Raw genomic sequence first — 14,325 nt, forward strand, 5'->3', positions numbered from 1 at the left:
TATGGTCTTATGTTCTAACCAGCCATGTCATTTTTTAGTGTCTCTCAACCTCAGTCCTTCTACACCAGCATTCTTCAAAGCAAGGCTTGAAGGTCAGCAGTTGTGTCCATTCATACACTCTGATTCTTCCCTCTCTCCTTAAAGAATGACATGGAGATGGTTTCCAGTGGTTGTCTGTGGGGACGGGGACGATGATGAATTGAGTCACCGTGTCATTCTTAAAAACAAGCAACTTGAGGTTGAAGAGGAGGAGGTAACCTTTGCAGTAATATTGGGAAACAAACCAGGCTCTAAGAGTGAGTTTAACCTTATCACGCTGAAGGCTTCCTGTTCTTTAAATCCTCCTCCCCTAGCATGTGATTGCTAATCATGGATTACTGGATGAGGCAGGATCACAAAAACAGAATGCTAATACTTCATCCCAAGGGGCGGGGCATGACTCGGACAGAAATCTGGTAAATATATATGTGTGTGTGTGTGTGTGTATGTATGTATATATATATGTATGTATATATATATATATATATATATATATATATATACATACACACACACACACACACACATATATATATATTTACCAGATTTCTGTCCGAGACGTGCCCTGCCTCCAGTCCCATCGCCCCTCAACCTGTTCATTTGCCGGGAGGGCATCTGTGCATGTGCTGGTGTACACGTACACACCGATCTCCTCCTATGGTTTTCAATATTGCCTCTATGCTGATGACTCCCACCACCAGATCTACTTTCCACACCAGATCTCTCTACAGGAATTCAGGCCTGAATCTCAGCCTGCCTGTCCGACTTACCGCCGTGTTCCCTGATCTGTAGTTCCGTGGTACCCGGGCGCCCTGGATCGCCATCTCAGCGGTGGCTTTTTCTTTTTCCGCCTTGACTCCTTCCCGGTGAATGGAGGGCTGTTCCACAGCACGGATGGAGGAGCGGGCGAGCCTGGGGAGAGAGGGGGAGCGGCGAACAGAGGGTTCAAATCCGCCCTTTCTATCATCCGGACAAGTCGCCCCGCCGCGTCTCTTCACAGGGCTCGGAAGACGCCTCTGAAGGTGATTTCCAGAGGGGGACGGGAAGCGGATGGTCGGGGCCCGGGCTGTTTGGTCCGTGCGTCCGCCGTTAGGCGTGGGAAGGGAAAGGAGCTGCCAGTGGGTACACCCTGGATCGCCATCTTGGCGGCGGGTTTTTTTCCCCCCCCAACTCGACTCCTTCTCGGCGAGCACATTCCAGGATTAGGGATCGGCCTTTTCGGACAGTAAGCCCAAATGGAGGGTTCAAATCCACCTCTCTGAAGGTGATTTCCAGAGGGGGAGGGGAAGCGGATGGTCGGGGCCCAGGCTGCTCGGTCCGTACGGCCATCCTCAGGCATGGGAAAAGAGCTGCCAGCGGGTATTCATCGCCTCCGGACCCGGGGAAACTGGATGAGACTTTCCCATAACCTAATTTCTTTAATATACTGTGTATATCTATGTGGGTTTTGAGTGGGGGTTTTCATAAACACAAAGAGACATACAGAAAGAAAGACAGGGGGCCAGTAAGATAGAAGGGGGCAAGGGAGAGAGACAGACAGAAAAAATACACACAGCCAGCAGCCAAGGAGAGAGAGGCAAAAACATCAAGTGGCCAAGGAGAGAGAGAAAAAGAAAGAATGACAGACAGACTGCCAGCCAGCATCCAAGGAAAGAGAGAGAGAGAGAATCCCCCCACCCCCCAGATAGAAAGACAGCTGCCAAGGAGAAAGAGATAAAGAAAACAGACAGCGTCCAAGGAAAGAGAGAAAGAAAACCCCAGACAGCAGCCAAGGAGAGAGAGAGACAGACAGAAAGAAAGACAGACATACAGACAGACATCTATTCTAGCACCCGTTAATGTAACGGGCTTAAAAACTAGTAGTCACTAACAAAAGGTACCAAGTCTTGGTGTACGTTTACTTGAAAAATGAAGCAACAATGTCAGTTGGGTTCTATTTATTTTTGAATTATATTGTTAATAGAAATGGTACATCTCTGGCAAATGAAATGATAGAAAGATGGATCTTCTTGGCTACCTGGAGCTTATCTACTAATACTCAATGCCTGTCTCAGGTACAAATAGTATATAAAATATAATAAATACAACACTAAGCGTTAGGGACTTCCTAAAGCTCAGCCCTAAGGAAGTCTCTGATTGGCTCAAGCGCCCCAGGACCCTCCCAAGCTAGGAGCCTGAGCCAATCAGGGCCTTATGCTCGTCCCCATGAATCACATGATGCAACATGGTGGGGCCAAAAGCCCACATTAGCAGTGCGTCATAAGGAGGGGCAGGAGCAAGAGGACTTTGCGGTTCCTTCTGCTCCCTGAAGACTTCGCGGGAGGCCTAAGGAGCAAGAGGGACTAAGCACCCCTCCTGCTCCCAACTTTGAGATAGGGGAGTGCCGGGTTGGGCCCGGCCCGGCATCTGGTCGGCCTATGGAACAGGAGGAACCAAGCACCCTTCCTGCTCCCAACTTTTAACAGGCAGGGTGTCAGGCCTTGCCGTGTCAGGGGTGGGACTTGCCGGTCGGGGGGGGGGGGTTGCACCTGATTTGGGTGGGGTGGGGGCAGCATTGGGAGAGAAAGCCGCATTTGGGGGGGGGAGCTACACATTTTTTGGACAAGCCTGCCTGTCTTTTATTTATTTATATTTTTTATGGGGCACGATATTTTGTATGTGTAACACACGCAAAATATCTCTGCTATGGAAAAAAAATTAATAAAAAAGGCAGGCAGGTCTGTTGGTAACACAGTTACCGACAGGTATGCAGCAGTTGGGTTTGTCAGTAGTAAAACCCGATTCAAAATAGCCAAGCAATTGTTAGTGAATCAGTCGCTTGGCTATTTTGCATGGGGTTTTACTAATTTGCATGGGAGGATCGGGATCAGATCGCTACAGGCGTTAGTGAATAGTGCAGGAGGGAAATCTGGTCATAAAGGGCTTGCAAACCAATCGGTACACGATTGGTTTGCTTAGTGAATCTAATCCGAAGTCACTTGGTCGAATGTAGATTTTGATTGACGCTCTAATATATTTGTGGTTTCAATTTATGTTATTTTGTAATCCACTTAGTACCTCTACAATAGGTGGAGTAGAAATGCTTTATAATAAGTGGCAAATATCAACTAAAGTAGATCCATAAACCACCACCTCACTGAGTAATTTTCCAGGTTTGGGAATCAGCAGTCGCACTCCAGTTAATATGACAGATAATCAAGCACAAAAACTTCACATAAGCCAGAACTCCCAGCATGCAGTTTGCAAACTAGTTTAAACAAATAGATGCTTTCTTCCTGTTTGCCTCACCCAAACCCTGCAAGGTCATCCTATCCCATGCGCTTACACCTAAGCCTGGTTTCAAGCCGAGACAACAGATCGTACTGCCTTTCCCCTTTACAAGGGACTCCTTAAATCACACAGCACATGTACTGAACATCGACTCAGTTTTCACTTTTGTGGCAGTGCCACCTAGAAGCCAGTTGCTTTTGCTAACAAAACAACAAAAAGGATCAGTTACTATTGTAAAGTGTTACAGAATTTCTGATTCAGTAAATCGCCGATGATTATTGGACTGTGTCATTTTTCTTTTTGGCAAAGCCACCTGCACACAGATGCGTTGGTCCACTGCCATACTGTTTATCATGCCTCATCTGAACTTGGCACATTAAAGACTTCAGAACTTGCAGAAAGGCGATTTGGGGGGGTTGTTCATTTGGAGGGGGGGGGGTTTGGGGAGAGGGGGAGATAATATTGTCATTCTCTGGACCAGAGACAGAACCAACTCAAAAGAAGCTGACACTGGGAAAGAGCCCAGGTCTCCACATATAAAACCACCTGTCATGACATTTTTTTAAAAAATAACTCCAAGACAGAGAACAACAGAACCACTGAGATGTATTTCTTCTGTGTACAATATTTATTTCATTCCCGAGCAGATTTTGGTTCTTAAAAGCTGGAGTAACCTAATGGTTAGAGCAGTAGGCCGAGAATCAGGGAAGCTCAGGGAGAGGGGGTTCAAATCCCACTGTTGCTCCTTGTGACCATAGGCAGTCAGTCACTTAACCTTTCATTGTCTCAGAATCAAACTTAAGATCGAGTCTTCCAGGTACTGGGAAATGCCTAATGTACTTGAATGTAATACACTCACATTGAACTACAACTGAAAAAGGGGTGAACTAAATTCAACCCTTGCCCCATTGAATGTTTCTACCTGCTTAGCGGCTCAATCAAAGGCACTGTTGTATTGGACCTACTCAGAGCCCCAAGCAGATACCAAACAAATATATGAAAAGTCTGAATATAGCACAGCCAGCTGAAGAGCAGGTTAGTCTCCCATGCTGGTATCACACCAAGATGTCAATACAGAAAGCTACTGTGAGCAGAAGTGTATAGTTACCACAAAGTTTAAATGAACATTGATGGGTTCGCAATGCAGAAAGGGGATCAGCACAGAAGTTAACTTGTGCAGTATACATTGTCAGACAGAAGATTAAAATGAATGGTAATGAAGTCATTAGGTACCGAATATACTTGAATAAAAGTAGAGATCCCCATTTTTCCCCCAAAAAGAAGGAAAAATGATTTGACTCTAACATGTCGGGCGGATTAATATTCAAGTGCCCTGACCTGTCAGACTCTGCACCCAGCCCCCCTTCCCTCCATCCCCTGTCAGGCACTGCACCCAGCCCCCTTCCTTCCCTCCCTCCCAGGCTCACCACCATGTCCCTACTCCCTGTCCATCGTACCTCCTCTGCCGCTGGAATCCCTGGTGGTCCAGAGGTGTAGCAGGCAGGAGTGAGCTTTCCGTGCTCCTGCCCCGCTGCTAACCCAATCGGTCGGTCGCTGCTGCAAGTTCCAGCTTCAGGAGCTGAGCGGTACCAAGTAAAAGCACGCTTTGATGCTGCTGCTTGGGGCTGAGTGGCTTCCTGAATGGCTCCCGTGAACTCGTGGCAGTGACCGGGGTTAGCAGCAGGGGCAGGAGCGTGGAAAGCTCGCTCCTGGCCGCTACACCACTGGACCACCAGAGATTCCAGCGGCAGAGGAGGTACAATGGACAGGGCAGGGAGGAGGGGACAGGGTGAAGAGCCTGGCGGCCCGGCGAAGGTCTGCAATAAGTCTGAGAGGCGATTGGATGGGCACTGGCCTAAATATAAACTGGGACCCCCCCCCCCCCATTTTAAATCCCGGTTTATATTAGAGTATATACGGTATTCCCCATCAAAATATACAGGGGATTTTAAAATGCACAATATGAGAAATTAATTGCTAGGCGCAAGGCAGTGTAGAAGTGTAAACTGAGAGGATTCATTACAGTTCTTGAGATTTACAGACATCTTTTCTCTGCGACCATGCAACTTTAAACGACAGAATGGAAAGTAAAAACTCTGTATGCTGTCCGAAGAACCATTTGCGCATGAATCAGAATTAAATAAAAAGAAGCTTCTATAAATATTAGCATCCCGACAATTTTATGTATAAGACATTTTTGTGAGGTTAATATCTATGCCCACAGTAAAGCTGCCCTTAACCTAGACCCTTTATGCGCAGGTGGGCTTTACCAAATTAACGCACAAGTTCTTCTTGTTTGAATTAATCTCATTAGCTTACATCACTCATTTTGCAGCAGAAGCTGCGCTCTCATGGCAGATGCGGAAAACCACATGGTAGAGCCATGTATCGATGGCCGAGCATGCAACTTAAGGTAACAAGACATAAATTCAAAGTTTGCAGAACTTGTGCACCAATCAGGAAAAGCCTTCTGGATACATGTGCACACAGGTTCTGTGGTAAGGACGGCTTCAGTATGTGCATCTTGGAAAAATGAAAGAGCATTGTATTTTGTCCACTGTATCACAAGTCACACAGGGAAGGCAATAGATAGGACAGTTTTGGAACCCCCGCCTAGAGAATGACACGGGGACAAATTTTTTCACCATCCCCACAGAACTCATTTTCCCATCCCAGTGAGTTCTTTTCTTGTCCCTGCCCTATTCTTTCAAGCTCTGTCCTCATCTGCACAAGCCTCAAACACTTTAATATCATAAGTGTTCGAGGCTTGTGCGGTTAAGGCAGAGCGTACAGGAATGGGACAGCGACAATGACAAAACTCATGAGGACGGGGAAAAATTTGTCCCTGAATCATTCTCTACCCCTGCCTCTCTCTGTGCCCAGCCAGCATACACGGAGGGTGTTTAATAATTTATCTACCCAAGTATGAAAGAAAGTAAGCGTATTGAAACATGTCTTGAGGTTACTCATGCACAGTTGCAGCTCAGTGCACAGGAGAGTCCTTGTGTGAATCAAGTAAGGAACTGCTAGATTTGGAGCACTGTTCAGTGATAAAATCTCACAAAAAAAGGGAAAAAGAAAGGAGATCCATGAATGCATGATTGCAGTTTATGGTGAGTCTGCCCCATAATCCTACAAAGTAAAATTTTGGAGCAAGTAGTTTAAGTGTGGTAGAGAGTCCTTTGAAGATAACCCTCACACTGGACGGCCTGTGAAAGCAACTTCCACAGAAATGTGCAAGAAATTTGAGGATTTAATTTTGTCAGACGAATTAAGGTTTCTGGAATAGCTGGAAAAAAATGGGTCTCTCGGCAGGTACAGTTTGGAAAATAATTCATAAATCGGGCATGTCCAAGGTTAGTGCAAGATGGGTTGCAAGAATGCCGACGCCATGTCAGAAGACCATGAAGCTCCAGTGCTGCCAGGAGAACTTGGAGATGCTCTGTGAAGACCAAATGAATTTTTTCATTGTTTGGTGACTGGAGATGAGACTTGAGTCTATCACAGAGATCCTGAGTTCAAAATGGAGTCTATGCAGTAGAAGCACAAGTCAGCCCCCACCTCCAAAAAAATTCAAGACAGAAAAATCTGCAGCCAGTCATGGCAACTGTCTTCTGGGATGATTAAGGACTTTTGCTTCTGGAATTCATGCCACACAAGACAACCATAACCGGGGAGAGTTACGCCAACAAAATGATCACTTTGTGGGAGTCAATCAAGAAGAAAGATGAGGAAAACTAACAGCAGGTGTGCTGCTTCTTCAAGACAATGTGCCAGTGCACATATCACAACAATCACAGGTTGTCATCCGAGAATGTGGGTTTCAGAAGCTGAACCATCCACCCTACAGTCCTGACCTGGCTCCCTCGGATTATTTCCTGTTGCGAGGTTTGACGAAATCTCTCCATGGACTGCGATTTTCATGTGATGAAGACATCAAGGAAGCTGCGACGTCCTGGTTTGAAGGTCAAATAGAAGAATTATTTTCAAAGGGGTTAAAATCATTGCAGGAAAAGTGGATGAAGTGTATGGAGCCATCAGCAGACTATATTGAAAAATAAAACAAAATTTTTTTGAAAAAACTCTTTTCTTTCCTACTGAGGTAGATAAATTATTGAACGCCCCTAGTAGCTCACTAGGGTCCTGCACACAGTTGTTACTTCCATTCTGTGTGGCTCACTGGTAGAGCTGCTGCTGCCTCTTCACCCAAAGGTTGTTGAGGTATCAAATCCCAGTGCTGCTTCTTGTGACCTTGGGCAAGTCACTTAATCCTCCAGTGCCCACCGCTTTGAATGTCAGCACCACAAAATGGTGGTATACAAGTCCCTCATTCCCATTTAATGTTGTAGGAACTTGCTATGGTTGCAAAAAAATAAATAAATAAATAAAATAAAGCATGGCAGTAAATCCTCTCAACTAACACTTCTACACTGCCTAGAATCTGGTGATCGATTTCTTGCATTGTGCACGTTAAAATCTCCCGTTTCCTTTGTGAATTGTTGGGGAATACCCAACGACCACATTCCCATTCATTTTAACATTCTGTGCGTCAACTGTGCAAACCCCTTTCTGCATTTTGCACCCTGTAACACACAACCTCACATTTCCTCTTGCAGTGGCTTTCTCCAACAGCCCCCAAGACAGAACACAGAACAAGCAGCAGAAGAGCTGAGTCAGGAAATGGAGGTGTGGGAGTTTTAGAAACACAGGGTGTGGCCTTAAGAAAAGATTAATTTTTTATTCCAGTCATGTAGACAGATATTACAGTGATCTAAAAACAGAGACCTAGGAATCAGACAAAAAGACCCCTACCCCCCAAGGTTAGCTGATATTTTCAACAATAGCAAGTCCTACATCTTTTGATACACAGATATAGAAGGCTGCATCAGGTAATTATCAAAAGTTGCCAACAAGCCATCATTTTCACCCCCTCCACCCAAAAAAGAATATAATGATATTAGTCCCCTACCCAGTAGGCCTTACAAGCTCACAAAACAGGGATGAGTAGCATATAACAAAATAAGGGATGAATAATTAGGGGGGGGAGAAAGCAGGTACTGAAGTTCTTTTAAGAAACAGGAGTCTTTGTAGGATGAAAGGACCACAGCAAACAGTAACTTTAGAGTACAAACCAACCTTGAAAATCGTTATTATTATTGGATATATATTTATAAACACACATATACATTCAACCAAATCTAGAGTCCGACATGATCAAGTACTCGAAATGCTAATATAGGCGACAAATCCAGGAAAATGAAGAGGGGACATTTCTTTTTTGCTAAACAGCTAGAAAATCTAAGTTTCAAGAGAACAGTTGCTAAACGAACGCAGGTGAGCAAAGATCAGCTCAGTGTTATGGGGAGAGGATTATTCTTCCAGGGTTAGACGCCAGCTGAGTAGGCGGTGCCCTGCCCTCCCTTAAACCAGCTACGCCCAAGTGACAGGGTTGTGCCCCAAGCTCCTGGGAAGACCTGTTACCCTGCCCAAAACCTTTCATCCTCCAAGGCTCGTTTGATACTCTCAGGGGCTACACCCCTCCTACCTCAATTAATAACTGATCAAGCCAGATCCACCGCCCCAAAATGCCTATAGGGGGGCTAGTCGGAGAGAGATTTTCGCCTTCCAACAAGGCCCGAGGAAGAAGGGGGGAGGTTGGAAAAAGTCTTCCAGAAATTAGCGTTTTCACCTATTGACCCTTCCCTTATCTGCTCTTCTAGATCTAATCAAATCTCACCTTCTTGCAAAACTTCCAAGACTCAAAACAGGCACTGGCAGGGCCACGAGCAAACCAGGAGAAACAACGTGGGGGGGGGGGGGAGTGGAGAGAGGGAGAAGGCGGAACAAGACCCTGAAGGACGGGTGGGGAGTTGGAGGGGACACCTGCAGCACACAGTCACAGCTACTTGCCCCCTCCCCAGCACCAATCTAGAGCCCTCAAACATGGCAAAACCTGTCAAAGATCGCAGTTCAACGGGGGAATAAACTTCAGCGGCGAGTCCAAAGACCAGGACAGGACCCAGATCCAAAGAGGAGAGGGGTCTCCTATGCCCCTTTCCCTCCTCCCGGGAGTAGATCCCCCGACACATTGCTGCTCCCTCTATGTTGCCCAGTTCACTCCCCATGGATAAATCCACGAACGCATTACTACGCCTCCTGCTCCCCCCCCCCAGGAAGTCTCAGTGGCGCCTCCATTCTCTCCCCCCCCGGCCGATCGGATACGTCGCTGCTCACCTGCAGGAGTGCGAACCGGACCCTCCGAGGCTCTGATCGCTCCGAAGCGAACAAAAGGGCACAGCTGACAGCGCCGCGCCGCGCCTAACCCAGCGGGATCCGCCCACAGCGCCCTACCGCTTTCCCATTGGCCGCTCTACCCTTTCCAATCCGAGCAGCCCTCTTCTGTTTACCGCCTCGCCATTGGTTGGGATTGAAGGGGCGGTGTCTCACCCGCTCACTAAAGCCCGAGCCCCCCTGGCTTCCTGGCCCTTGCGAAGGCCGGTAAGGGAAGACGATTGGTCCGTTTGGATGCCCATTATAATGGGAGGTGCCAATGGTTGGTGGAGGGGGCGGGAGTGCCACACCTGGATGACGTAATGGTTGTACAGGTGAGTCACCCATCCGAAGCAGACATGGAGGGGCTGAAGGTGTCTCGCGCCGACGGGAGTTCATTTCTAATAAGTGGGGGGATCAATCACCTCTAAGGATATAAAACACGGACTCCCGTAGCAACTCTTTCACACTGTGCCTGGGGAGCAACTGACGGTTATTGCTTTTAGTTGGTTAAAAACAAGGATACTGTAGCAGAATATTTTATGAGTTGGAGGGTCCTAACCCATCAGTCTCCAGCTCTGCCCCTAAGCAGGCTATCTAGCTGCTGATGTGTTGGACTAGGATTACCTTATGGCTGCAGAAAAAGGAGGACGGATTCAGAAAGCAATGGAAGTAAGGACAGATGGAATGGAATTAAACCCCAGATGTCTCAATCCGTTCTCTTTTTTTGGAATGATATGGTAACCCTATGTTGGACAAAATAGTAGTTGAATCATGGCCATATTGGCCCACTCCATTCTCTTGCCTAAGGATCAAAATGTAAAAAGGAGTTATATCGCACAACCTAGTCTTCCTGGTGGAAAAGTCCATAGACTGTTATTAAGACATGGGGGGGAAGGCTCTGCTTGCCCTGGATTGGTAGCATGGAATATTGCTACTCCTTGGGTTTTGGCCAGGTACTAGTGACCTGCATTGGCCACCGTGAGAACAGGCTACTGGGCTTGATGGACCATTGGTCTGACCTAGTAAGGCTATTTATATGTTCTTATGAAGTAAGGACAGATGAAATGGAAGCAATGGAATTAAAACCAGATGTCTCAATCCATCCTCCTTTTTCTGGAGCGATATGGTAACCCTATGTTAGACAAAATAGTGGTTGAACCATGGCCATATTGGTTCACTCCATTCTCTTGCCTATGGATCAAAATGTAAAAAGGAATTATATCGCAAAACATAGTCGTTTGCTCATAAAACCAGATTACTCCATCCTATGAATATGTCCTAGCTTCTAGAATTTTAAGAAGTAAGTGAACCAAACTAGATGAAACCAGGGGTGTACTACTATCTAAACTATGGCCAACACTCAGAGAATAGTTAAGCTCTGGAATGCATTGCCAGAGGATATGGTAAGAGTGGTTAATGTAACTGGTTAAAAAAAAAAAAAAGACATGGACAAGTTCCTGGTGGAAAAGTTCATAGTCTGCTGTTGAGACAGACATGGGAGAAGTCACTGCTTGCCCTGGATCAGTGGTATGGAATGCTGCAACTGTTTGGGTTTTTCCAGGTACCTGCAGTTTGGATTGACCTCCATGAAGATGGGATACTTGGCTAGATGGACCATTGGTCTTAACATCCAGAATCATCCAAGACCAGATGAAGGATTTGAGATACAATCAAACTAAGCAGTCCTGATCCAAGATACAATCAAACTGAGCAGAATCGCCATTGCCCAGCTACATAAATCAGAATCCTTTTTAATCCAGCTAGAAGAGGAGAAATCGATTTAGTTGCTCATGGTATACCAAGCATTGGTGGCGTAGCTAGGGAGGTTGGCGCCCGGGATGATGGCACCTGGCATTGCCACACCACATGCCCCTCTGCTCTTCTCATCCACATGAGCTCCCCACATGAGTGCCATCCACCCCGCTTACCTCTTGGAATGTTCGCCAGTACAAGCAGCATCTTCTACCTGCTGCTTGCACTGGCCTCGGCTCCCTAGTCCCACGACCAGGAAGTGATGTCAGAAGGGAGCCAAGGTTGGTGCAAGCAGCAGGTGGAAGATGCTGCTCGTGCTGGTGAACATTTCAAGAGGTACACGGGGGGCAGAGAGGAGGAGAGGCCCCGGTGCCTCTACGAAGTCAGCGTCCGGGGTAGTCTGCCCCATCCACCTCACCATGCCACCGCCAACTATCTTATTTATTTAAAACATTTCTAATCTGCTTTTAACCAAAGCGGCTCACAATTGACATACACAGCCTCAAAGACATACATGTCTACAAATATCTAAATATTATATAGCTAAAACAAAGTTAAAATAGAGGCACATCATGTCATATCTATCAAAAAGGAAAGTTATAGCGGCATGACCATGGAAAAATACCTCTAACAAAAAAAATGTTTGTGAAAAGAGATAAGTCTTCAATAATTTTCTAAACTGTAACAAATTTCCATAGAATCTCAAAATTCCTGTCAGAGCATTTCATAAAACAGGTCCAGCAATAGAGAAACAAGATTTAGTGGTCTTCACATAATGCACTGTATCTCTTTTACATGTGTCAAGCATCAAACGTTTCTCAGACCTCAATACTTTGGAAGGTCTGTATAATATCAAACACTTAGCCAAATAGTCTGGCACGGTATCATAAATCTCCAGTTGGATAAGTTTCAGAATTTTAAATTGAATCCGAAAGTATATTGGTAATCAATGTAAATTTTTGTAAGATACAAGAGATATGTTCATAATAGGACACTCCCATTAACATCCGAGCCCGCTGAGTTCTGAACTGTTTGTAGTGCTTTAATTTGAACAGAGGGCATATCAACACTCTGACTTAGTGGGGTGGGTCAGTAGAGTGGGCAGACTTGATGGGCTATAGCCCTTTTCTGCCGTCATCTTTCTATGTTTCTATGTTTCTACCTAGATAGATACCATTACAGTAATCTAACCATGAAAGTACCATTGATTGCAACATTTGTCTAAAATCGCAGTTGGTTAACACAGTCTTCAAAAGAGATAATTTTTGTATAGCAAAATAAGCAAGCTGCACTACTCTTGATACCTGAGCTTTGAATGATAATTTTGCATCTAAAATTACATCAAGAACCCTAATCTCTTCACTATTTACAATCCGATGATTGCACAGATGAACTTCTTTAGGCCATAAATGCTCATTTTTATCCCAAACAATCATTATTTCTGTTTTATCTACAGTATATTCAAATGAAGGCCTTTACTATGCGTCCACTCATTCATTTTATCCATATAACTATTTAACTCAAGAAGCAGCTCATCTCCCCAACTCCGTATCCACTCTAATAAAACCCTTTGCGCGCATGAGCACTTCAAACTCCATGCGCCATGATCCGTGGTGCTGTACCGCTGCATGCGCAGTAGAAGGAGCCTGTGGTGATTTGCGACACGTGCGATGGTTTCCTTAGTGGCGGTGGCAGTTTGCAACGCATGCAGCGGTTTCCCCAGTTTAACATGGAGACATCAGATAAGAGCAGGGAAGGGGTGCTGCTGGACAGGGGGGAGGTAAAAGGAAGGGAGAAGGGCTACTGCTGGACAGGGGGAACAGCGAAGGGGTGCTGCTGGACAGGGGGGAGAGACAGAAAGAAAGACAGACAGACCGGGCAGGGAGAGAGACAAAAAGAAAGACAGACAGGGGGCCAGGAAGAGAGACAGAAAGAAAGACAGGCAGGCAGGGGGCAGGGAGAGAGACAGAAAGACAGATGGGGAGAGAGACAGAAAGAAAGAAAGACAGACAGGGGACAGGGATAGAGACAGAAAGACAGACAGGGGGAGAGAGGCAGAAAGAAAGAAAGACAGACAGGGGGCAGGGATAGAGACAGACAGAAAGAAAGAAACGGGCAGGGAGAGAGAAAGAAAGACAGACATACAGAAAGAAAGAGAAAGAAAGAAATTCCTAAGTCTACACATCTATTCTAGCACCTATTAATATAACGGGCTAAAAACTAGTCTTAAAGAAAAACTGAACATCGTCAGCGTATATCCTGTAAAAGACACCCATTTTGTCCAGCAACTCACCGAGCGGTGAAAGATAGACATTAAACAAAGTGGCCGATAGGGCAGATCCCTGCGGCACTCTACAGGGTGCTAAGATCTCAGATGGCACTTCACTATTACTGCGGACACACATTCTCCTATTTGACAAATACGACTGAAACCAATCACATACCTTTCCTCCAATTCCTATTTGTCTCAACCTTTCTATTAAACCACAGCGGTCGATGGAATCAAATGCAGCAGAAATATCCAAGGAAGCAATGCAAAAGCAGTGTCCCTGATCAGTTCCCAATCGTAATTCATCTTGTAACAGCACATCATCTGTGCAAGAACTCCTTGGTCAGATTACACAAGTGACCTGGGATTACACTAGAATAGTGATCATAGGAGACTTTAATCTACATATCAAAACCTAAATACCACCACAGCTGTCTTCCTGGATACAATGACAACACTAGGATTTACACAGGTAATCAATTCTTCAGCCTATGAAGAGGGTCATATACTAAACTTGTTTGTTTTTGTTTTTTATAACAGGCGCATAGCTAGACCTCAGCTTTTGGGGTCCAGAGCTTAATGTGAGAGGCACAACATTTTGCCCTGCCTCTGACACTCTTGGCCCCCACCCCTCAACAACCCCACATACCTGAGCTAGTAAGGATCCCCAAGTCCCACCAGCAGAAGCACTTCTCTATCTGTAACCTGGTAGTACATTTTTC

At 45.7% G+C, this 14,325-nt stretch overlaps 1 protein-coding gene across 4 annotated transcripts in view; it reads right to left on the reverse strand.

Moving 5' to 3' along the window:
- Nucleotides 1-9,682, reverse strand: part of JUP (junction plakoglobin) — a 95,484-nt gene extending 85,802 nt beyond the window's left edge. For 2 of the 4 annotated variants that reach the window (XM_033917911.1, XM_033917909.1), the window contains exon 1: nt 9,544-9,682. The gene's annotated coding sequence lies outside the window, so the exon portion shown is untranslated. The remainder of the gene's footprint in view (nt 1-9,543) is intronic. The other 2 variants (XM_033917912.1, XM_033917910.1) reach the window with 1 other exon arrangement.
- Between the last annotated feature and the right edge of the window lie 4,643 nt (nt 9,683-14,325).

This window comes from Geotrypetes seraphini, chromosome 13, assembly GCF_902459505.1.
Source record: "Geotrypetes seraphini chromosome 13, aGeoSer1.1, whole genome shotgun sequence".
NCBI lineage: Eukaryota > Metazoa > Chordata > Amphibia > Gymnophiona > Dermophiidae > Geotrypetes > Geotrypetes seraphini.